Below are 25,383 nucleotides of genomic sequence, written 5' to 3' on the forward strand. Positions count from 1 at the left end.
AATCCAATGTTAAACCTGGTAGAAGAACAAGGTTTAAACTATTTATTTTTGTATTTCACTTCCTACATTTAGTGATTATTTTTTGTATTTTGCCTTCTAACATAATCAGAATGATTCAGTTTTTTTTTGGTGAATAATTATTCAGCAGTTCCTAATGAGCCATTTCAGATGATGACGATGATAATGATGATGATGATGCTATTTTTCGGTTTTGAGGATTTCAGGCCATTAGTTTGTGCTTGTTCAGTTTGTCCTAATCTAATTAGATAATGATCGATTATTCAATCTGAGATGCTAGAAGCACAAACCGCCTTGTCACGTAGACATTAAAAGCCAACAAATCAAACTGAAATATGTCGTGAATCTGTAACAGTAGTCAGATTACTATAATGCTATTGCCAGCAGAGGTAGCGGCGCTGCGCCCTGCGCTCCGGAGTCTCTTTAAAAGTTAGTGCGCACAGAGCTGAGCTGTCAGACTGGGGAGAGACGCGGCGCAGCAAAGACTGGAGGCTGAAGTGATTGATCAGGATCGATCCCACTTTTGAGATTTGAAAATATTCTTTCCAAGTGTATGGTCCGATCCCCTGGGTGTCTGCCACTCACGAACTAAGGCGCACCAACAGGACGCAATTAATACTCATCAGCTGCGTAAGTCTGACAGGCTTCTGTTTGGTTGTGGAAGAAAAGGGACAGAGGAGGTTTGGATGCAGGAGAATCGCGGCTGTGCGGTGGATGAGATGCCAAAGCTGCCGCGTTAAAAGACGAATAATCGTGTCCGTTTCGGACAAGGCTGTTTGATTTCATTCGGGAAAAATAAGCCACCACTCCCGTTTTCCTTCGCCAGTCCAGGACCCAAATGTCTCCACATCACAGACTCATCATTGGATTGTAGCAGCAGCTCCACCGATGGTTTAAAAGGGCGTTAAGGTGCGGGAAGGGAGTGGGACAATTACAGGTAAGAGCCATTCATGCGACCCCAGCGGTCATTTTCTGCCCTCTTTCGGGGGATGTTAAGAGTTTTCCCGCCGGTGAGCGCGCAGGTTGAGGCGCAGAGAAACAGCCACTGCAAGTGCTTTTATTTGCACCAATATGCAATCAGCCCTGAAACAGTTACCGCAAAAACAAGCGCAGGCCTGGGTTAGCTGTCAATCACTCCCCCAGTCTCTTCCAAAGAGAAGAGCAATAATTTCCATTTATCTCGGATTCGTTTCAAACAGGTTCATAAATTAAGTTCAGTTGGATAAAGTCAGATCTGAACTGGAACGGTTTACACTGTAGTGATGCTTCATATTTAATTTCTTACAAAACCGGACTAGTGATTTATTTTACAATACAGTCTATTTTTTTGTGAAAATATTAATATTTCACGCAGGCTCTATGTAACTTAAACTCAGCCTCATAAATGTAAACTTCATTGACGCAGGTTACCATCAGTTTACAGCCACTTGAGTTTAGCTTATGTCACCTCATCGGTACTTACTTCCATGGAGTCCTGGGTACATAAAACCTGGCTGGCTTGATCAAGCTGTTTTATGGGGTCAACAGAGGTTAATGAAGTCAGCACTGAAACTAGAATTTGATTATTCTGGACCCAAGTCTTTACGTCAGCTCTGTGGTTTTATAAAATAAGTATTGCATTGTTCTATATTCTTCCAGATACCTAGACATCAGAAATTCAGCATTCAGCAATGCTACCAAACTTCCATCAGAAATCAGCTCATTTTGAAAGTGATTTATTGATTTGACCTCCTGTGCTGAGACTGCCGTCAACTCACCTGAAGTAAATATAATTGTAAGTCCTCTGATGCTGAAATGCAGAGATGCAGGACTGATTTGGATTCTTGCTACTCTGCCTGCCAGCACCACAGATGACGTTCCTTGGTCAAGGTACTGTCAGTGAACAGAAATTAGACATGGTGACGATTTACAAAGCTGGTGCACGTAAAGATGGTACAGTGGATAGTGGACAATAAGATTACACTGTAAACAGAAAAAAAAAAAAAAAACATCATACATTGAAAGCAGATACACAGCAGCAATGCCCACACTGCATTTTCAAGGGTGGAGCCCCTTTAATGGCCAAAATAAGTTTCATTGCTAAAATTACTTAAATGTTTGGGGAGAAACTGTACATATCAACCTAAATAAAAAAAGCATGAACTTTTATTCATTAAGTGATGTCAATGGAGGTCCTGGCCGTGTACCAGCAGCTGTATTGTCAGACTGAGCTGGTCTGTTAGTCTCAATGGAGGAGCACTAAGGGCTGACAGAACATATGACATCATAGGGGTTGTTTTCTCTTGTCTCCCTTTAAAGCACAACTTCAAGCTGGAGGAGCTAATAATACTCCTGTGTTTTTATTGAAGATTTTGAGTTTTGGTTGTAATAGATACTATAAAAATAACAATTTGGTACTTTCACCTGAAAAGATCTGAAAGAAACGATCAGAATGTTTCTTTCACCACTAGCGTCTCTGCTGTGTAACAAATCATAAATCAATGACATCATCTGGCAACTTCTAGCAGCCAATAGCTACTTCCCTCAGAAAACTGGCAGCCCTGGCAGGCCCCAATTAGCTGGAAGGTTTAGCAGCAGCTCGTCCGCTATAAATGAGCAGGTTTAAAGCTCTAGGCCACCTGGCTCAGGTCGGACCAGAGCGTCCCCTCCCCCAATCCCCCCCGGCTGGGTGACCTGGTGCTGACTGTCTAGCCAGCGCCAGTGGATCAGCCAATGTGACCTTTTCCAGTGGGTCACGTGACCCGGTCCTCGCGCTACCTCACCATTGATCCAAAAGGGATGACATCAAGGTTTGCATGGTCCGCTGCTCCTCGCCATCCAGGCTTAGTAGTGTCTCTGAACAGCTGTGACATGCAGCACAGTGGCAGTGGGGGGTCTTTGAGTTAGTCTGTGTTTGTACGTGCCCAGGTCTGTTTTTTATGATTTTTTTTTTTTTTTTTTTTTTTTAGAAAAATGCACATTTTGGACCTACATTAACAAAAAAGTGCCTTAGAAGGTTGAGGACAGTTACAACAGTACAGAGAGAACAATATCAGAGGAAGATAATTGTATTAATGTTTGTGTATAGATTAAACAGATTAGTATATAAACTGTAAATAGTCCTTTTCACAGAAGACACTTTAACGTGTAGGAAAAGCACTACATAATATAAATCCATCCATCATCTGCACGGTTATTTTGTCGATCTGGAACTGATCCCAGCTGACACTGGGCAGGAGGCAGCTGACCCTGGACAGATCAGTAATCTATCACAGTGCTGACACATAGAGGGATTTTCAAAGTAAATGCACAGTGTTCCAACCAAATCGCACAGAGCCACCGTTGCACAGTCATTTAAGCAAGGTAACCTTTTAGCTGTATGGTTGTGGTCTTGTTGTGTGAATAACTGCATCACATTTTCCTGCCAAACCCAGTAATTTCACTGATCAGCTGTGGAGCTTACTTTTAGCTGCAGCTATGGACATATTATCTAGTATCATATTCATTATATTTTGTATACAAACCCTGTAACTATCTATATGTTTGTTAGATGCATATACATCTTGTTTTTACTTGTAACACATTTTCTTCACAATCATTGTCGCTCCATAGGGACAGGATATATTTTTTAGAAAAATAGTGTGCGAGTTATGTCACACACTTTTGAACTATTCCTTTTAAGAGGGAAAGGTCCCAGAGGGGTCAGTTTCTTGTTTTCCATCCAAATTAACTTATTTGCTTAATAATGGTGGAGCAATCTGCCTTTAACAGCATCTCATCAAAATGCTTTTAACTGGTGAAACCACAAAGAAATAATGGGGCTTATGACATTACCACTTGCTGGGTTTGAGACTTGAGGATGACTGGATAATTTTTGCATTTCTGTGCAAAAAGCATTTGAATGTGTAATATATACATCAGTGTAAACGGCCCAGGGAATATTCCTCGCTGATCTAAATGAAAGGTCAGGCGCTCGGTTTCACCACCTTGACTGTGCATGTTTGTGCTCTCTTCTCCTGAAACTATTGGAAGTTGGGTAAAATATCAGTGGCTGATTGGCCCCCACTGTGCAGGTCTTTGATCTGAGTAGGAAGCAAGGGCCTTTTCACTGTCTTTCACATTCTATTTGATCTGCGGCATGCTCTCCTCTCTCCTCTGTTTCATTTGAAGTAAAACAAATTCACCAGCTGCTGAATAAACAGAAGCTCTGCAGACATGATGAAATAATAGCAAAAGGTTCCTATACATTTTTTACTCTGACCTCTGTTTTATTCTTCTGATTAGATTTCTCTTCTCCCTCTAGAGGTCTTTTTGCTATTTTTCCATATTGACTATAAGCTTCTCTTTGGCTAAATGTGAGATGAATATGATTGAAGCTGCTGCCATTAACTTTCTATTGCTTTTGTACTGTCGAGCCAACCACCTGCTATAAACACCATATACTGTACCCTTGGTGGGACCTAAAAGTTGAATCCTCTCATCTTTTAAACTCTCAGTTCCTTTGGATAATTATATTGGAATTAAATTAGAGAACTGTACAGTTGCAACACTGTATGAAACAGCATACACTCACAGATTCTGCAGATTTTTTTAAAATCTCTTTAACCAAAGAAATTATGTTAGTACTTGCTGTTTTGGAAGAGATTTGTTATGCGGTGAATGATGGGCCCATTAGCTAAATATGATGATGATCAAAATCCATCTTAAGCAGCCAGCATTGATGAAGTAACAGCAGCATAACTGAGAATTAAACCAGTTCATAATGGCCTTTTCTCTCTTATTCAAAGAGTTGAACAGGCATACAGATAATGGATCAAAAGCATTTGCCAGTTGCCATATTACTGGCAGTCAGGTTCAGAAAAGAAAACTCTACTTCATTTTCAGCAGAACGAAGGGGCAGAGAGAGGATCAAGGCAACATCACTCTACCACTTCATTGGTAACATCCAGCACATTGGCCAATCATGGTGCTTGGTACAGTTTTAAAAGATGAGGCCAATGGTATGGGCAGAGTTTTGATGACTTTGTTAGGGTTTGGAAGAAAAAAAAAGCATTAATTGCAATTCAGTGATGGGACATGTGCTGCAGTCTCCCACATGAACATCAGATGCGCTATCAACCACCCACACCCTTGCTTTTGCTTTGGTACATAAATAGCACACTGCTTCCTACACTGGCACTGAACGACGGCATTGGACATAAGTCGTGAGGTGCAGAACTGTACAACAAGAAAAACAATAAGAACTGAGCATACTGGGCTGCTTGTTCAACCTATGACTGGTGTATCCATGGTGTCTGGTCACACCAGTGAATGAAACTGGTGTGAAAAGGTGACTAAAAGTACCAAAACAAAACCCCACACTGTAAAACAAGGAATGTCAATCCATCCCTCTGTTTCATTTCTATGGCTGATGGTGTCTGGATGTAGACAAAAAACATTCCCACTCATTTAGTTTTACCAAGGCAGGTCCTGGGAGCTTTTTGTTATCACAGCAGTCTTTGCTGCTGGGATGCCCCCGGTCTTAACAGTTTTATGCTGTTCTCCTCCTCATCCAACACTCTTTCTCTGGTTAACTCTGATCCCATTTCAGGCAAAGGGAGAAAAGGGATCAAAGGGAGAAAAAAGGGGAGAACCAGAAAAAGAGTGAGAGAAAAAGGAGATCCAGTGGGCCTCGTCTTGGTTTTTCCCCGTGGTGTTTTTTTTCCTCTTCAGCAGCATCTTAGTGTTGTTTTGTGTGTGGCCCAGTGGTGTATAAACATGTGCCTGTCACGCAGGGCAACTCTGAACAAACACACCAATAGAAACATCTATCTTTGCCTTTCTGCCCTCCTGTCTTTCCTTTCCCACCCAGCCCCATCCCTCTGTTTCATTTCTATGGCTGATGGTGTGTGCAGAGCTGTGGGCCGACAGTAGTTTCATGATGTGAGCCAAACCCATCTGGGACTCAATATCCTGTTTACCAGCTCTCAGCACTCTGAAAACCACAACAATACTGAGCTGAGCCAGAAGTTCAAAACTCATTACGGTTTGTTGAGGTCAGGGACAAGGTCAAAGTCTTCTCCTTCTCTGTTACTCTGCCGTGTCGTCTTCAGAAAGCAGACTGGTTTTCTTCATCTTTTTCTAGTCTGTATGTGCTGAAGCTATGTTGCTTCAAATGTGTCTGTTGGTATGACTCTATACTACTATATTACAAATAATACATGTACCCTATATAAGCTACTGTGGCATTCAGCATCAGGGTAATTTGTTCCCACACATCTTTAGAAATATTCATTTCTATAACGGGCGGAGTCATTTCCTAAAACAGCTGGCTACTGTACTTCCTAGCAAATGTGACTAAAACATCAGTAAACACCGCATTTTGGTGGGGACTATTTTCAATCGCGGATTAATACATATTTATGACAGCAGCAGACTGACATGTGGGTCTGACTCAAAATAAACTAGTGTCCTGTTCATAGTAATGTACAAAGGGCTCACTGGTGTTTTTAAACAGATTTTGGACAACAATGACCTAGTGCACATACAAGAATAATATCAAACTTTGTTCCTTGGAAATTATAGTTATATACAACCATATTTTTGTGCATGTTTTAAAGGAAAGATAATTGTTTTGCACCAACTTGACTCAAAAAAAAAAGGTGTTCGGGGAGGACGGCATACTGCGCTTTGAGACTGCAGACAGCGGTTCATATAGTGAGTCGGTGCTGTGTAACACTGATGTTAATGGAGGCTGGGGTTTTTGTTCCATTATGTGAATTATTTTTTTCCAGCTACGCTTCAACACACAGTGCTAAAGACCTCGAACATGGCCACCAGAGAGCAGAGTTAATGTCTCTGTGGTGATTCATTTTATCATGATAATAAAGCAAGTTTTTCCTATGTATTTCACTGCCTGAATTATGATTACGACTGGATCGTCTCGCACCTGGCTGCCTGTTACAAATCAAAGGTTGAAGTAGGCTTGAGCTGCTTTATAGTACAGGCTACACTCTCAATAGATCCACCTATCTCCAGTCCTGACGATGCTAAATGTTGATTTTGGTGTATGTTTGTTGTGTGGACTATAGAGTCTTGTGTGTGTTTTCCTCTGGTAGAGTTTTGTCCTCACACACTGAACTGCACGCCACGTTTGCTCCCTCTGTGGACCCGGGCTATTTAACCCTGGAGCTGTAACCTAAAGACTTGATAGTGGCAGCCTGTGGCTTTCAATCTGACCGCTCTGCCTCACTTATCTGGCAAATAAGCCGTTTTAATTGCTTACACACAGAGCCCTATCAGGCCATGTAGTGAGCATGGAGATAAGGGTTACACAGAGCCAGGCATTAGTAACAGGATGAGAGGACCGCAGAAAAACAGAGCTGCAGGGTCCCAAGAGGAGGAAGAGTCAGGAAATAGCTATGGCCATCCTATTAATTTCAAACTCATAGAGCCATTTCTCCAGCTAACTGTAGGGCTCGGGAGATGGCTGCTGTTCACCAAAGCCAAGGCAAATTTAAATGATCTCCTTAAGATAATAGTGTACAGTGTGCTGACATTATCAATGGGTAGAGTGGGAGTAACAAATTCGCAAAATCAAGCCAGTCATTGTGCAAACAACCTTGACACGTTCAGCTTTTTTGTGCATTAGAGTGGGTGAAAAAGAAAAATGTGGAGTATTTGCTGTTAATGCACAATCTTAATAAGTCCAGCTGCCAGGAATTTGTCGCACTGTCACCGATGTACACAGATGCTGACAGTACAGTACAATAAAGCAAGGACACAGAGCAACACAAATGGCAACACTTCACATTTTTAACTTCAAATCTGACCACGAGCGGTTTAAATAGAATGTGTATGGATTCATCTTTCACTTTTTAAAGCTTTATTTCAGCATGTCATTGGTTTTAGTCAACATCCAGCTGTTTCACTGGCTCCAGTGGCCTTCCTTTCCAAAGAGATTTGGATTGTTGAAGTTTCACTGTGTATTGTTTTGACCCATGTGCCCCACATGAAGAGCAAGTCAACACAATAGCTGGGTAAATGTCAGCTACACTAGGCTTCTAATGAGACCAGAAACTAAGGAGAGGGCTGACACCATCATAGGCTCTGTGCTGAGAGCCTCATTTACATTCTACCAGATGACAACTGGAGATATAAGGGGAGAGGAAGTCAGAGAGAGCTGGGGAAAGGAAAAGACAGCTAGAAAAGCATGTTAGTTTAAAGTCTGCAAACATTTCTCAAAAGCATGAATGATCTCATTGGTTGAGTTAAACCCAGCGGGTGGCGGCAAAGACACATTTAATTTCCTGGTTAAAACCGCATATATGCTACCTGGCTAGCACCAGACAGGCAGCAGCTAGCTGGTGAACATTTTGGTACATTTAGCAAGTAAAGAGCCAAATATTGCTTTCAGGAGGTGGTGGAGACCAAAAACAGAGCTAAAAGGAGATGGATTGTTAAATTTGCATTTGTCACCAAATGACACCAAATGAATGCTGATGCTGCAGTGCATGGGTGAGTAAAATGAACATAGTTTCCGTGTTCCTTAATTAAATAAAAATGGGGACAACACAGAAAAAAGTGACAGGTTAGTGTTTCTGTGTCACTTCTATTAATGATAGCATCACTATGCAAACAAGAATTCTCATATATATATATATATATATATATATATATATATATATATATATATGTCAATTCCTGATCTGTTCCATTGTAGGCCTGTGAAGTTTAATCAAATGTCAGACCTGTAGTCTTACATCAGCTGCTGTCCTTGCAATCCTAAAGAAAAAAAAAAAGAAGACAGTGATGAATAAACTCTACATCATGTCCTTGCCTCTGTAGCTTCCTATCCCTTGTGGCTAAATGTCAGGCTACTATACACACTTGTGGGAAAGTGAAAAAGAGAAATGCAGCCAGATTGGTTTGTGAGTCGAGTACACTAACACGGCAGAAATGAGTAACAGCTCTAGTCTCAAGGCTCTAAGACCTGTTGATTTGTTGATGTACAAGGCAGATGTTCAAATTATTCAATTAGCAGTGTTTTGCCTTGTGGGTAGTATTAGAAATATTACTTTTTTTAAATTAGTTTTGCTGTTAAACCAAATAAAACAGCAACAACCAACAAAAAAAACAAATTTTGAGACTGACATACAAACCTTCTGATCAAGTTCCTCACTGTCATAGTAATGGAAATGGTATTTCACCTGGTTTGCTTAAAGAGCTGCATTTCAACAATAATGGAATCACTGAACAGCATGGCATGATTTAAAGCTGCTCTGATCAACAATGGGTCAAACATATATGTGTGATATGTTGCTTATAGTGGCAAAACTGAGAGAGAGAGAGAATTACTGCACAGCTGTCCAATTCCTATTTTAGCATCTTTCAGCTCATTGTTTTGTTTTTTTTTTTGTTTTTTTTTAAATAGTAGGACTATTTAGTGTCACTTCCACAACTTCCAGTGTGACCAGTCAGTACTGGATCTGACTGTGAGAGAAGAGCGACAGTAAATTCAGCAGTCTGTTCTTATTGTTGGAGGTTTGCTGCTGATAGCTCAAACACTACGGTACACTGAATGCTTCCTTTTCAGTCACTCTGAAGGACACAGCACAAATCAAGTTTTCAAAGAGTCAAACTCTGATGAGTCTGAAGTAGCATAGAAACCAATTATATAGTCAAGCTCAAGGTGCTACTTGGAAGACCCAGAGAGGGCGAACACTTGCAATGTGCTGTCTGCTCAGAAAGCAAACCTGAACATTGAGAGTGATATTCATCAAGTACTGTATGTGAAAATACACCCTTCTTTTAAGTCTAGAGTCTAAGGAAGGAGACTGCTCTATCCTGACCAGGTGAGCTGCTATAGAGTCACCACATTAGCTCAAATGAAATTCTGCTGATGTGTACTGTTTGGAAGCTTCTCTGCCCACAGGGAGGAATGAATCCAAATTTTAAGGCTGCGTGTGCCACCTCTTTTTGTTAAGCAATGTGAGGTAAGTACCAGCAAAACACATCAGCGCTGCTCACACCAGCCATTAGACCTAGCCCACTTTGTGCAGATGTGCATGCCACGAAACTGGATCAGGTTGCACCACAACAACTCCTCCTTTTGTGGAGATTTAGTTGTTACTAAATATTTAAAGGCAGAAACTGCCAAGTGTGACTGCTGCTCAGCTATAAACCCTACATTAAGATATGATGTCAATTACTGTTAATAGTTCGTTTGACCACCTCACAACCAAATTACAAATGACTCTTTTTTTGTACTAGTTTGAAACAAGCTAATAATAACTTCAAAAATACATTAATTGTGTAATGTTGTGTAATGTCTTTGGCGGCTCTGGAGAGAGCTTTTTAAGGTTTAGTAATCCTGATGATGCCATTGTGGTTATCAAGTTGCACTATGACTTGATCCATACTAGAAATCAAATGTCAGGGTCTCTCTGCCTCTGCTGCATTGGTTTTGATGACTCTTGCTTTAATCTGCCTCATGTGAGTCCCTGAGCTTCATTCAAGTGGAATATTAAAGAAGTACTGATTATAACTTGATTCAAGGGGGGAAGCTGCATTACACCAAACGGGTGGTAATATTTCACTTTAGAGGAAAGATTGGCTTCAGATTATAAAAAGCTGTGATGTGGAGCAGAGGAGAAGACTAAAAGCTTTAATAGAACGTAAATGTTCTCTTAACATCCACTTCATGAAAGCACTCAGAGTATCAGCTCACTCCAGCAGCTTGCAGTTACCTCCTGATATGTGAGGTGGTTTCTTCACCAGGCATTATCCAAATGCACAAGACTTAATACTGGGCAGCATTTGCTCAGCATAGCGCGGTGTATTTGTAATGAGACAGAGATGTCTGTGTGCATGAAGGTATCAGGGTCCTGTTAATGAGAACACACTGCTATCCGAAGCAAAACAAAATTCATCACAACTAACGAGAACGACTTGGCAAACTAAGCACAAACGTCTATTGATTTTTGATTTTGCTTGATCCTGATTTGAATTGGAGGAGATCTGCTTCAATGTCATATGTACCATTAAAAGAAAACACAACATCTGTTCACAGTTATTTCTGCCCTGTAAGTGAAACTCATATCAAACACTGCTGTAGCTGTTTGTCATCTTTAAGTTGTCAGAGGACGTCATTTCAGAGAATCTAATTATCTGCTTTTTTACATACTAAATGATGTTGGATGCTACCTTTCTTTTCAGAGATCGATAAACTTTTTCAGAAATCTATATTGGAAGGAATGGTAAACAATTTTGCAAAATTAGCTCTACTTTAAGGGAATTATTAGAATCGTCAGCAGGCGTCTGGTAATTTCTGTCTCAGTTTGATTGCTCACTTGGATTTTGTTAGTCTCTCCCCTCCAGTCTTTGGCGTCTGTCCACTGAGCAAATAAAGCCACAAAGACAGATGACTTGTAAATGTGTAGGACTCTTCTCTGATCCGCGACTCTGTGTCTATTTGAGAGTTTAATGATGCCTCCCAGTCTGTACAGAAATGCCTTATCAGAGTGGCATGGCTCAATAACATGACATCATTCTGAGTTGTTATAAGGACAGGGAGTAATTATGGTTTATATTGACAGCTATAGGCAGCAGTAGGAGCTGTAACAACACTGATAAAGTTTCCCAACCAAAGTCTGTGGCAAACTAAATCACTGCCACAATCTCCATTGATTCCTTTGAGATACGGTGGCTTTTCTTTTTTTAACCCAGTAAGATGGGTAAAAAGAAAGAAAACTTATTTTGCTTTTAGTATGTTTTTTTTTTGTATCATCACTTGATGCACTGTCCTTCATTGCTGTGCAGCTGAAGTTGTAGGGCCAATTTGAGCATGGAGGTTTATTTTTTAGAGTCTTTTGGAAAAAATAAGCAACTTTCAAGGGTCTGGTCTTTCAAGCTCGTGGGCTAATAAAGACAGCGAGATGCAATTGAAAGTTTCTAAGGCCACGTCTAGACTGTCATTAGGATTGCAAGGAAAAAAAAAACATGGTAAGCTTCTCATTTATTTCAATTAGGCTGAATTCATACCAACTTTAGTCATGCATGTAAAGGATCCCTTCCTCATTCAAATGAATAGGACCTGGGGTAAAAAAAAAAAAAAAAACAGCAAACATAAAAGAAACAAAAATGAAAGGTCATCCAAAGTTGAATGTGGATAAGTTTCCAGAGTTGTATAATCCTGTCTCAGTGGTGGTATAAATGGCTGTGCAGTGTTTTGTTGTGTGATAAACTCATGGTTGGCTCCCTTGAACTAGACCTCACAGACCACACTTTATTGTCTCAACGGTAGCTAACACAACACGCCCCCACCAGAGCAACTGTTTCAACACAGGGTTGTTCTTAGTCTCAATGCATGTTTACGCCACGCTACCTCGCATATCTGGCAACTCAATGTGTCAGCCAATCAATCTGTCTTATCAGGCAAAACAGCTAATTTTGTGATTTCTGCATGGAGACAGAGGAGAAATGATTCCTCGTTATTGCTACCTAACCTAAGCTCAGCCAGCATCTTAAAGTCTGACAAGCCTTTAAACTCTCCAGTTTATATTTTCTCACTGGAAACACAACAACACCATGCAGACCCGTGCAGTTATTTGCTAAGGGTTATTTTCAGTCTGAATAGCCCTAGTGGGTGGCATTCTGGTAGGTCAGAAGGGTAATTGCAACATCTTGCTCTCTGAGTGGAATCCTTTCTCTCTTGTTTTTCATCCTTCTTGTCTCCATCTATTTTTGAGAATCTAATGATGGCAAAAATGCCCAAAACATGACCTTAGGAACATATAGAAATATATACGTCACTGGTGTTTCCAGTTTTGTGCCTAAAACTCTTCATGAACTCTAAAGTATACCACTGTCAAAAAGTACTTTTTTTTTTTCAAGGACATACATTTTGCACCTGGCAACACTTTGTTGGCTCACTGAAACTGATTAACATTGTACACATTTTGGGCACTAAGGCAGAAAGTCTCCTGCTTTAAAGCTGTCATCCCCAGTTAATATACAGTTGAAATACATCTGTTGAAATACACGGACTGTGCCTTACCATGAGTGTATCTGTATGCAGCTGAATGTGTGTGTTAGACCTCATGGTTTCCAGGCTTATGACATGCAGTGCAGTCATTTACCCGTCCAAACAGTACGTCAACAGCTCGCCAAGTTACAGGCCCTTTAATGTTAGCGATTCAAGAGATTTCAGTCATCTGTTTTCCAAATGTGTAGAGTCATGTGGCTATGGAGGTTTGTAGGGGGAACTTCTGAGTGATAGTAATGAGCTCTAGGAGACAGCAACGCTGCGGTTGTAGTCGGCACGGTGCCCAATTATCCACTGGCACCTGTCGAAGCCGGTCGTGGCTGTACGGAATGGCGTTTTCAGGCGGCATGCACGCAGTCGTCCCACCCCTCAGCTTTCCACCATATGTCCTCTACTCTCTTATAATGAGAGGAAGGGTTGCTATGGCATTGCATATTTTAAAGAGGCTCTATAAAAGAAATTCACTTATATCTGAATTGTCCACTTTTTTCTAGCAGCTATAGATGAACATCAAATTTGGACTTGTTCCTGTTCTGCTCATACTCAAATCCACAGGTCTGTGTGACTAGATGACCCTCATTGTTACAGCTAAATTTCTCCTGGAGAAAATTGATTTTGTGGCCATTTATACACACACACACACACACCCAGCTTTCTACTCAGCCCTTTACATATAAGCATATATATAAAGCAAAAACTGCTGGCAGGTGAAGTATCAGTGGCAGCTCACACATATAGTGGTGATGCATTAACACAATTATCTTCTATACAAAGTCAGACAAACAGAACTAACACAAACTAAAAGTCTAAATCAGCTCAGTATTTGGCTATTTGTCAGCCATTTATACTAGTACTACAGCAAGCTTTTGTTTAATGATATAACAGACATTAACGGACACACTTTTTATGGATAGGAATTAGTCACAGTGATAAAAATGGTCATTTGAAGAAGAGAACTGATATCTTAAGGGATGCATGGAGCTCAGGATGAAAACCTTGTATCTGTAATGAGTGGGTGATGATGATTTATTCATGGCATTTCTGTGGGAAGGTTTTCCTTGTATGAAGGAAACTGGTGCATTGTGGCATGACACTTAAGAAAATTCAATAAGTCATCCAAATACATTGACTGTGGAGTCTGTCATGCTGGAAAAGAAGATTGTTTTGTTGGGATGGAGGTTTAATAGCTAATTTTAGCTCATTTTAATTGTCCTGGCAGTTATTTGTTAAGATAGCCTCGATCAATTAATATTATGGATCATGTTAAAGACCGGAGCTTGCAGCTGGCAGATCCTTCCCAGAACAGATTACATGTATGCTTGTTTTTGGAACGCACTGACAAATGATGCACTTGGTTTAGCTATGAGGACCGCTTAGGGTAAAGGAGAAACGCAACCTAAATCATGGTTATAACTCGCAACTCCTACTCTAAGTAGCTTCACATCCAATTTGTAACTTTGTAGTTTGAACATCTGAATTCAGTTCCTCTGATATATCGGCTTGACACCGACACACACACACACGCGCACACGCACACACACACACACACACACACACACACACACACACGCACACACACACCCTCACACACACACACAGAGCCCTCTGGTGTGTCGTTATTACGTTGATATATGATGTAATAACTTTGTGGAATGTAATAAATTGTCTTTTACATGGCTTTAAAATGCAATAAAGTCTGGTCAGACAATTTCAGCCAAATCAATTTTCTCATCTCAGTTATTACATTAAGCCCTAGCGTAATATTAAATGATGATTCAATAAGATTAATAAGGATCAATAATGTTATGACTTAAGTTATTAAACTCCTTTTCTTACATCTTTGCACATTTTATGCAGATTTATTTTACACCTTCACTTAGAAATCTTAATCCATATTCTGGTTTTTGACACCTCATAGTAAATATCTCAGTTTTTTTCTCCTTTAAATTGCTGAAATAAATTATGTTGATCTTAACAATGTACTGCCATCACTCATGATCTTAGGACAAAAATACTGCTAATTGAGTGTGATAATTCCACTTGTATTTAACACTGTGAAGTTTTAAGCAAAGGTCTTTAAAACAGCGCGAACGAGGTGAATCACTTCCACGGCATCAGCAAAAATTGCTTTTAATTAAAGCGAAGTTGTGTTGCTTTGCAAAATCTCTTCTTGTAGAAAACCAAACAATCACACAGTGTGGAAATCATATCTGTTCGAGCGAGTCCACAGATTTTGTGGACATTTGCAGAGTCCTGCTGTGCCTGCGTGCCACGCCCCCCCTGCATCCAGATACATGATGTGCATTTAAACAGCACACATTTTCCTGATCTAACATCTGAATTGTACCCGGAGGTCCCTGCAACCGCGATGGATTCTTTAAATGAAGAATTTCATATTTTAGCATTCATTGTAATATATTACATTTTCTATGACAAAAGGAGGACCGGGGCCACCATGTTCTTAATCACTTAAATCCACATGCAATCTGGCTCAGCCATCTTAGCCAGGGCTGCAGATCCATTAGTCCCTTCTCATTTCAGGCAGAGAGCTGCCAAGCCATTAGTTCTGCTATGCTCTGCTAGATTTCCATATCCTTCCATTTCAGTATTTTCTGCAAGAAAATGGAAAAAGTTGCGGATTAATTCTAACTAATCCTCCATTTTTCTATTGCCTTTAATTACTTGTTCCGGCCTCTGACATTCTGAATGGCCATCAGCAATAAGTTGACTTAGCATGGGCCCGTCTTATTGTAAAAGAAAACGCTCTTGTGTCTGAGTTTAAGGGAATATCTTAAGACTGCAGACTGGTATTAACATCCCCCACCACCACTCTCTCTCTCTCTCACACACACACACACACACACACTTGATTTCTTTCTATCATGTTTTTGTCTCCCGATGTTAACACCACTACAGTCTCCTCTTGTCCCTTTTGATGGATTTCCAGTCCTGCAGAAAACCTATTTTCTCTTTCCATGGACTTTTAGCTCTATTTAACTCTCATTGCTCATTATAAAAAAGACTTACTTCACACTGTGATTAGACTGAACACCCGACTGATCTTGCACAGCTCCTGTTTCGTACCTTTGGCTCAATCCTTCTTGCTTGTTCTCCATATGCCATGAAGAGATTGAACACGACCGTGGAAATATGGCTTCCGGGAGCTACTGTGACACCCTCCTCCTCCTTCTCCTCCCCTCTGTTTGAGCTTCCATCCACCAGCAGTCACACAGCAATGTGACCACTGAGGCAGAGCAGCCTTTTCATACAGCTAACGTTCAAAGCGGGCCCAAACGACCCAATGAAAGCAATCTAATACCACAAATTAGCCTGTCACTTAGCCTGGATTATGAGCCTCACGAGGGCCACGGCTAAAATAACTTGTCTGATGTAAAACAGTGGGGAGAGGAGTGTTAAAAAAAAGGTGCAATTTAATTTTAAAGCTTGTGTGCTCTGCTCAATCGCTTTGTGTAATTAAATTGATTCTTTTTTTTTTTTTTTACCCCTCCTCTTGCTCAGCTTCTTGCCGGGGTCATTCTGTCCTGGCGGCCCCCTGCTGGCCTTTCGACAGAGCAGCGGCTTAATCAGGGCCCAAGCTGAGCTGCCTCTGGCGCTCGTCAGTGTGCTCCCACTCTGACACACGAGAGAGGTCGACACAAGGGAGCAGGAGATAAGAGGGTGCGAGGCACTGCTGAGTTATGGCTCGTGTCAGAGGAGCTTGTCATTTGTGACACGTTCATGACTGTCTTTGGTGTTGTACTATATGATGGGAATGTAAAGACAACCTGTGCAGGACTACGTGGATTAGTTATGTTAAGCTGGCCGGACTGTCTTCTCTCTCCATCCTGCCTGTCTTCCCCCCTCACACACACATCTTGATTGTACTACCACTGCAAAAAGCATTACAAGCAAACGCAAACACTCGACACCTAAACGCAGCATGCAACTCATGCTGCCCATGGCAACTTCAACTTCATTCAAAAATTCAAGTGTCTGAACTTCTCCTTTTCAGTGGCAAGCCCCTATAAACTTTCTTCAGAAAGGTTTTCTTGATCATCGACAAAACATTTCTGTAATTTTTCAATCGAAATGCCAAACATCCTCTGACTCCATCTACCCATATTCAACGATGAACTGCTTCTCTCTGTTTCATAGAGTTATAAAGTGAAGGTTGTCATTTTGGACATTGGAAAATGGACATTTTCCTGCATTTTATTGACCAAAAACAAAAACCGATTACTCAACAAAATAATCAGCAGATTAATTGATAATGAAAATAATCATTAGCTCCTGCCCTGAGGAATTATCTGTCAAACACTGACCACCATTTCTTCTTTCCTTTGTTTTGTTCTAGCTCTATATTCCCCACTGTCTGCCCTATTAAATTTTTTCGACGATTTCCTACATTTACCAGAATGCTTTGCAGAGAAGTGCTGTGAAGAGAAGGACAGTGATAGTGACAAATTTCCCAAGTGACCCTGACTCAGAACCCGACCTGCCTTGTTGCTGAATTGCATTCTTCTCTTTTTCGTTCTGCTGTAGCTGTATATAAATTGGCCTCTCTGCTTATTCTACAATAGATTTCTCCCTGTATGACTGTGGAGTGGCAAAGCAAAATGGTGGTTTTAGAAAAATGCCCTTGGTCTTAGCTCAGAGAAACATTTTTTGCCAGAATTCCTCTATAGTGGCTGAAAACACACACATACTGTTCTGAAAGCCACACAGATGTACACTTGTCAGTGGGAAAGTTGATGAAGAATCTTGTTTGTCTTTGATAAAGTCTCACTCATTGTCTTCAGTGTCACTGTATCATGATGTCTCCACATAACAATTAATGCACAATGTTGTATTTTAAGTCCATATTTCCTTGACTCTTAGACATATAACCTGGAGGCATCAGATGTGGCACATTCAGTGATGATAATTGGCTAACAGATATATTGTACCACAGCCCAGGAGCTAATTAAAGACGATCATAATCGCCTGTCAGTGTCTCTCTGCCGTCGGTGCAACAGAGAAGTTTCATCAAAAACCTAAAAATAGATTTCAACACATGCCGCATTCCTCACCTTTTCTTCTCATCAAAGCGTGAGAGCCGACTCTGTTCATGCTTCTGCCACACTTATTGGCTGCAACTAATCCGAGGTGGGAATTTTGGGGTTTCTCATCACAGCAAGTGCACTGGAGCCGAGCATGCTGAACCTGTCAGCAAAGACAGCATTTATAGTCACATGTGAGACAAAGTCGCAAAGAGGAAAAAAAAAAAAAAACATCCTTGGTTAGTGCTCTTAAACATGGCTATGAACTGATGATCACACCTTTTCATTTCATCTTATCTTCTGCTGTGTTCTTTAACAGCTGTGCAGTTCACATCTAAATTTAGACACAAATCCTCCCCTGGCTCATATCTGCACATGTTATTAGCCTGTTTTAGTTTTACAGAGAGCATTATGGCTGCAGCTTTGCAGCTATTTCACACACACTGTGCAAATATCACAATGTTTTGATTGACACACTCCTCTTTTTCGCTGTGCTACGTGTTATATACTTTCCATTTTCCTTCAAGTCCATATTGAGTCTAAGAATAAATGCAACAGCATATTTTCTCTTTGTGAAAATATTGCTAGCATTTAAAGATAATTACCCTAGTTTATAGACTTCTTTAACCTGTAATGGAGTCTATTATTATCTCACAGAGCAAAAAAAAACTTGCCATAAATTCCCCTTGAATCCATCAGGATCGAAAAAAGTAAGATGGGTAGAGAGAGAAAATATCCGCACAGGCACATGACTCAGGCGCTGCCTATTTGTTTAATAATGATGATAAATGGCAGGCTACCCCAGACGTAATGTATTCCTGTTTTCCAGTGTGATTTCTTAAGTACCAACCGTCCCCTAACTTTTTAAAGAAAATCAGCCCTGTTTTGAATCCGAAATGAATGGAAGTCGTGTTACTGTAGCAGTGATCAGTCCCTCCACACCACAGTCAACATTTAGCTGTAATTTGATTGTGTTTCGGTTGTTTATGCATACAGAAGTGACGTAAACTGCAGTGTAAAGCCGAAATCCAAACAAAACTAATCTCATCAGGTTCTCATTTCTTCTTGCAAAAATACATTTTCTCTGAAGAAAGTGACCAAAGCCCAACACAGCAATGCAATCAGCCAAGTCACAGATATTGTATTGGATTTAACTAACATTAAAGGCCCTGAAAATCTATTTTCCTAGTCAGCTTCTTGTTATGACCAAAGGGTTCCTGCACAAACACACAACTTTCTGCTAATAGTACTAACAGTTACAACAGTTTTTGGTTGGTGGACTTCTCAATGGCCTGATATAGGACCAAGTCATCTGCACAAATCAGAACTTTAGGTCACTGATCATTTTAAAGCTGCCACAAGGTTAAAGACAAGTGTAACAATATGTACAACATATAACATATAACACAGTATACAAAAGGCATAAAAGTGGAAACTATTACAAACCATCTGTTACATGTTGTAGGGTTTATAAAGCTAAAGACGCAAACAGGTGTTTAGGTAAAGGTTTAAATAAATAATAAATATTTCAATTAATAAATAAAATATAATGTTTGGCAACTAAAGCAAAGCAGTGTACCTTGTGTCCTTGTGTCCCAAATGTCTGGGTTGGAATCTAACAGCAAAGTCACAGATATTGTCACTCACTATTTTCACTATCAACCAAAATACCTTGAAAATCCATGTTTAAAATGCAATTTCTACCCTATGTGGCTTGAAAAAACACCGTCCTCCCACCTCCTCTCTGGTACTAAATGCAATTTCTCCACTGTTATCACACAAACAAACAAAAAAGACATTTAATATTCTGATATATGTAAAATCAAAATACCTGTAATTCAGCACTGGCTTATCACTGGTCTGACAGTGAAGCCCAGTGACAGAATAAAAGACTCAAACTCAGGTTGCCATGACCTGTTCTTCCCCCTTTTTATCCCTCAGAACAATTCCAACAACTGCTGAAAGTGTTATGTAGTAATCATCTTTTCTTTGAGGTGTTAGTGAGTTGGCAGAAAGACAATAAGCACAGCAGGCAACTGAATTTAATCAAATCAAACATACCGATGCATTTAAAACTGCACTAGCATCAAATTGTGACCGACAAAACTGAAATGAATGCAGGCCAAGAGCTTCCTGCTAAGTCTCACACACCTGAGTGGCTGTCAGGGATAAATATAATTTTTCATACATCATTTATTTATTATCCTCCATGTTGTTCCACAGTCATTGAGCTGACACAGTCATTCACTGTGACAGAGGGATTTGGCATCTCGCAGAAGGACGCCAGGCTGTCACAGGGCTCCAACCCGTGTCCTTCCAGTTACAGGACAGACTCTGTAGTCACAAGAACACACTGACAACACAATGTGACATTAATATATTTTTTAAAAGAGCTGACAAAACTCCTGTTTGGCGATTTAACCAACTCTGAACCCCGATGCAGTTCTTACTGACTTCATTTCCTGGATGTCCTTTATAAAATGATTTGAGTTTATGGAATCTGACACTTGACTGTGTATTTCGTCAACACTGCTCAAAGCAATTCTTATTTTAGACCTATCTACATTTATCTACATTTTATTGTGGGGCAAAAAAAATGGGTGTAGTAGTTGCAGTAGTCCATCACAGGTACACTGTTTCTTTAACAATGAATTAATGAACAAGGACCAAAATAAGATCATGCCACACCCTGATGTGTTAAATATGAAATGAACTAATTATCACATACTATCTTTTAAATTGCACAGTGGTGTAAAAATGAAGTTTTCACAGAGGGTTGTGTTATTAACTTTGGATGCATGTGTTCTTAATACTGATGCATAACTGTATCAGTAGCTTTGAAGAAGCAATTTCAGCAGTTTTTTAAATTTTCAAGTCTTTTACTGTTGTATCTGGTGATAATGGGGCTAATTTAAACCTTTCCATCATACTTTATGAGAGAATTTTTAAGCTGAGAGAATATAAATTGTGTCTAAAAAAACGGAGTAACTGTAATGTAGTGATGTGGTGGAATAAAAGTGTAAAATAGCCTAAAACAGTGAATAAGTTTAACTAGTAACAAGTTAAGGACTTTTTTTTAGGGTTGAGCCGCTGATGCTTAAAAAAATGAACAGATATCAGCTGAACATATCAAATCGAACTCTGTTCTGTTAATGTGCCACAAACATGCTTATACTGAAATGTTTAGACTGTGCTCATTGATAATTCATAAAGCGTCAGCTAAGAGAGCAATAACAGGGAGACAATAAGCTCTTGTGTTATCAGATCATAACTATAAAAGAAAAAAGAAAAGGTTTCAGAGCAGTACACTGTGATCTGTATGAACAGACCTACTCTGTGGTGCCAGGCAATTTTGAAAGGGGGGGGGGTTAGACTGAAATAGCACACTGGATCATGAGACGGTGATGCATAGACACTTTGATTAAAGGAAAAATAAGGTTGAGACCATTTGGCTCTTGTGGTTTTGATGAGCACGGCCTCTCAGATAGCATCCCGACGTGTCGTTACGGAAGGTCGTTTTGGTGGTTAACTCTGAAAGGGCACTCAGCATCAGTGTCCGGTTACGTCGCAGATGTTCGCTCTGCCCAGGCTTCTTCTTTGGTGAAGTGTGAAATCAAAAGGCCTTACTCGTTTGAGCTGCATTCATGCCACATCTGGAAGTTTCCTAAATTTGAGATTTGAGACTGAGACTGAGATTTCCCTTTATAAGTGTGAGAAGTAAGAAGCTCCTTAAAGCTCTTGGTTTTAGTTTTTGCTGCGTTGATCGGAATCCAGGTCGAATAAAGCCAAAGTAGAACTCACTAATTCTTCACTCTACACAGGGCAACATTGTGGAGAGACATTGTCATAGAAAACAGCTGGATACTGCTCGGTAGGAGCTTTCGAAAAAATTGTGAAAAAAAAAAAAAAAGGTGAAACAAAAACTGATCATCTTTGCATGTAGACATTTCACACAGCTGTCAGGTCCTTGGTTTGTGATATGGATTTTATCCCACAGTCAGAAATAACCAGATGTGAGTAGCAAAGCAGAAGTGAGCATGAAGGCCTGAGGAAAGAACAGGGCCAGCCTCACACAGGACTTGGATTGTGAACCTCACAGTGGAGGAGCTCGGTCTGTGCTGCAGGCTGGTGTGTAATGATTTGATTAGCAAGTTGTCAGGACAATGTGCTAAAGCAGGGCTCCTTTTATAGTCCTAGGTTCATACATCAACTTCAACATGATCCTGACAGCTGTCTTGTCTTGTTTATGAAGTGAACTGAGCAGGATTTGTGGCAGATGCTTCACAGAGCGCGTGACAAAGAGTGGGCAAACTCCCTTGTTCGGCGTGACAGGGTTGAGAGCTTCTCTCCTCAACTGTCAGAAGGGAACATCTGTGTTTTGGCGAATGAGCGATGTTTGTTGTGTGGCGGAGCAATCGGCTCCCTGCAGCCGTCCGAGGTGACAGTCTCTGTCACGGTCCAAGTGAAGAGTGAGATACAGATGGAAGGGAAGAGGGCTAATCCCTGTATCAAATCCAGCTGCAGAAACAGAGAGGGAAAGTCCAGCTCTTTGTGGTTTAGTAACACTCCCTCCACCCACCCTGCAAACTCTGATACTGTGGATTACACACTTGCCTTGTGCTTTCCAAATGTGCAACTTCCTACAATTCAGGGAAATTGAAAATTGAATCTTACACTTTTAAAATGATTACTGGCATGGAAATAAAGCACATTATAGTTTACTATTAAAGCTGCTTATGGGCAAGATGTTTATGTGAAAATATACCAGTCTTATGATCCTTAAAGAGCTTTCTATTCACACACAATGAGACTGTCCCCCCTCCACTTAAAAATGTATTGCCTATTTGTTTACTTCACTTGGATGTTTGAGCTCACCTTATATCTCAGTTTAATCGCGGGTGTATGTATGAACATGATTTTGAGGTATTGCAACCACATTGGAAACCAGCTTACATGTGTGATGTGGAAATTTATTTCTATTGATACAGAATCATAAGACACACATATTTTATATATAAGATGGGAATTGCCCATCTGTTTGCATCGCCTACAATCTAATGAAGTCACACCTCCGTCCACTAGAATCTGTTCTGTGTCTGAACAATGTTGACTAATCAGCCAAAACAGTTTTACATTTAACAAAACTTGAAGTTTTTTTTTAGAAGCTTACACTATCGTACAGGACAGGTTACCTTCGAAGATGTGCAGCATCATACAAAAATGTATTTGCTGTAGAAAGAATTGCATTGGAGTCACAATCACTTTAAGAACACTCCCTCAGCCTGCAGAGAGCAGGTGAAGTATGAATTCCCCAGTTTTCCTCAAACACTCGCTGTTAATAGGCCAAGGTCGACAGAGTCTTCTACTCGCTGATGAAAAGTATTGTGGCTTTGTGTAAACCCATCAAAGTAGGAAAATAAGTGACACAAATGGGACAACAATAGGAAAAGAGGTCAGAATCTGGATCTACACAGAGTCCTAGTGTTCAGCATTATTCTACCAAATCAAACACACTTTTCTACCAACTTTCCCTTTTTGTGCTAATGTTATATTTTTTTTCTGAATAAGATGTTTTGGTCCTAAAACAAAATAAAAAAAAGGATCTATTTACTACACAGGAGGAAAGAAAAATACTTCATTTAATATACATGGTATTTGCAGTTTCTAAATGTTCTGAGTACACAAGGGTGCAGGACATAAGTCTTCCTTTGACCAAATGCCAAAACAGCACGCTGTTTACATTAGACGGCAGCATGGTGTGCTTTACATTTTAAGTGTAGAACTGGAACAAGCTGGTAGCCTCTAGACATATTAGCCTGCATGCTAATGAGCTGTTTAGAGGAGAGAACTCCTAATATGGACGTCAAGGGTAGAAGACGGGAATTCAACCTTTGATCTATTGTTCAGTCTCACTGTCAGTACAGGGGAAAAAAATGATTGGGCAAAGTGTCAAGCTCCGGGGTTGTTCACTGTGTCTCCAGGCAACAGTATACCAAATGTTATTATTTCTCCATCGACAGCAATATAGTGGAAGTAGACTCTGGGCAGAGCTGCACTTTGCCCTGTCAAAACTTTTCTATTACAATTTTTTTTTTTTTCCTTTCCAACCAAACGGGAACTGCCTAATAATGGTGATTCAATTTGTAGTGTAGCTAAAAACAGGTACAAGACAATGAACAAAGCTAACTTACTAACAGGAAATCAGATGAGGAGATCTAATTTGCTTCGCTCATAATTTATATTACATTACTGCAAGGGCGGACTGATGTGGTGCAGGGGCATTAATGTCACAGTACAGCAGAAATGAAGGTGACAGCCTGACCACAGCATTCACGTTACTGCTTGTTTTTAATTTTTAGGGGTTGTTACAGTACAGTAAGACGTTTTCATCCTGATGTGCACAGAAGTCTTTCAGTCAAGGTCTCCAAGGTCAGGCTCTGAGTGCAGTGTCTTTAAAGCGGGCTCACTGGTCCGCTGCCATTAAAATTGTTTCATGGAAAGGAAGGAAGTGGGAGGGCAGGACAAAACAACTGAGATGATCAGAGTTTTTGGTCAGAGATGGGGATTTCTCGCTTCATTCAATTTTAAACAAATTCACTTTGTACTCTTGAAAGGAAATCCGACAATCTACACCGCAGGCTTATATGCCGCACAACAGAGCCAACTCATAACAAAGGGATAAAAGTCCAATCTCTGGATAAATTTGAGCACACAAATCCAGGGGAACTACTGAGGTGGCACCAGTGAAAAGAATATGCATTATTCCTCAATAAAGGTGTTGATTTGCATTTGAAAGTGTCCTCAAGTGCAGTGCATAATACACTGCACAGAGGAAAACGTTCTGTGTCTGCTGGCAGGGGAAGAAATAGATAGCTGCAGACAATCAGACAATAATTACACATTTCATTTAAGCTTCAGTTTATTAGTATTTGTTTTTTCATCTGCATTCTACCAAACGTAATGTGCAGTTCATAATTCATGCTTATGGCAATCATCTGCATACATGATGTGTTTCACTGCAGGGCCTGTTCTTTGAAAAAGTATACATTATACATGAAGTATTGTTACAATAAAGTGTACAATTAAAACTCTTAACTGTTGTAAACTGTTTCTAAGTCATAGTTTAATCACACATTTCAGATTTAGCTATACCCTGCAATTTAAAGTGCCTCCTAAAAACTCTACATGTATAAAATTAATAAAATGTAATAATTAAGCAAATCAGCAAAGTAATTAAGGATTGCCTATTATTCTGGTCTAATGACATTTTTAGAAATACTGAAGGAAAAGCCATGACGGTGCTTGAGCTGATCATACTGAAAG

General features: G+C 40.2%; 1 protein-coding gene across 1 annotated transcript in view; it reads left to right on the forward strand.

The window, feature by feature from the left end:
- Positions 1-483: 483 nt before the first annotated feature.
- The window catches only part of tafa2 (TAFA chemokine like family member 2), a 44,231-nt gene continuing 19,331 nt past the window's right edge, over positions 484-25,383 (forward strand). Inside the window, exon 1 of the mRNA XM_026326389.1 lies at positions 484-955. The gene's annotated coding sequence lies outside the window, so the exon portion shown is untranslated. The remainder of the gene's footprint in view (positions 956-25,383) is intronic.

This window comes from Mastacembelus armatus, chromosome 23 (genome assembly GCF_900324485.2).
Source record: "Mastacembelus armatus chromosome 23, fMasArm1.2, whole genome shotgun sequence".
In the NCBI taxonomy this organism is placed as follows: domain Eukaryota; kingdom Metazoa; phylum Chordata; class Actinopteri; order Synbranchiformes; family Mastacembelidae; genus Mastacembelus; species Mastacembelus armatus.